This window comes from Octopus bimaculoides, chromosome 17, assembly GCF_001194135.2.
Source record: "Octopus bimaculoides isolate UCB-OBI-ISO-001 chromosome 17, ASM119413v2, whole genome shotgun sequence".
NCBI classification, from domain to species: domain Eukaryota; kingdom Metazoa; phylum Mollusca; class Cephalopoda; order Octopoda; family Octopodidae; genus Octopus; species Octopus bimaculoides.
The window spans coordinates 3,789,725-3,791,041 of NC_068997.1; positions in this window are offsets into that span (position 1 = coordinate 3,789,725).

The following is a 1,317-nucleotide window of genomic DNA, read 5'->3' on the forward strand; positions in this document are numbered from 1 at the left end:
TCGAAAGGGAATGAAAAATAAAAACATTTACCATCTATTTCCTGAACCCTTGTTTCAAGCTATTTTCAGCAAAATGAAATAATTTGCTAGGCCAGATATCATCAGCAAGAAAGCCAAGATTAACATATAAACACGAGGCAATACATAGAACATGCCTCGTGCTTATATGTTATAATTTTTCATATCTACCGCGTATGTGCGGTTTTCTTATCGGCAGCAAATACAAAAAAGCCGATTTTCTTCCAGAAATTGGCCAAAAAGTCATATCATTATTAATAAATTTCAAGTTAGCAAAAAATTTAGAAATTATTTTTGCTACTGGTGGTCTAGCGAGAAGAAAACACTAGTCAATAGACTATATATTATTCATATAAATACTTACAGTGTACATGTATTTATATGAATAATATATAGTCTATTGACTAGTTTTTTCTTCTCACTAGACCATCGGTAGCAAAAATAATTTCTAAATCTGTTTGCTACCCTGAAATTTATTAATATTTATATATATATAAGGTGAATATGGTACTTAAGTTTAGGCACCAGAATTAAGTATGGTATGATCCAAACAATTCCAAAATAAGGTGATTAAAATCAAAATAAGCAACAAGAATATTCAAAGTTAATGCAGTAAGATCATTTCATGTGACTCCATTTATTTAAGCAATGTGAGCATTATATTAAATGTAAAATGCAGAGCAATCTTCAGCTGCACAAAGATATAGAAATTTACTGAAATTTCATTTCAACAGAAGGTCATATTGTTGTAACTATATTTAAACACTCCAAGTGGAAAGAAAGAATACAAAAAAAAGAAAACCATTTTGACTTAGCCAGACCATACAGGCTAGTAATTAATTCCAAGCAGATTTTAACTGTCACTGATTGTATTTGTTTTTTTTTGTTTCATCTTATCAGACCTAGTGATTCGATGCTTAAGAGGGCGCCAGCCTTTTCCTTATAGGGAAAGGGAAGGGGTAAACAATATAGATGGATATGGTTATAAAGATTCTTTAGGTTTTAGTGACACACTATTATAGGTTGGGCGTTTTCACTACTAGCAGACCAGTTTATAATGGAGCAGGGAAAGTTTATAAGGGAGCAGCCCAATTTAAAATGGAGCAGGGAAAGTTTATAAGGGAGCAGCCCAGTTTAAAATGGAGCAAGGAAAGTTTATAAGGGAGCAGCCCAGTTTAAAATGGAGGAGGGAAAGTTTATAAGGGAGCAGCCCAGTTTAAAATGGAGCAGGTTAGATAGTAATAGACGTGATCATAATAAACCTGCTAACTTTCTCTCCCTCCCTCACTTTTTGTATTA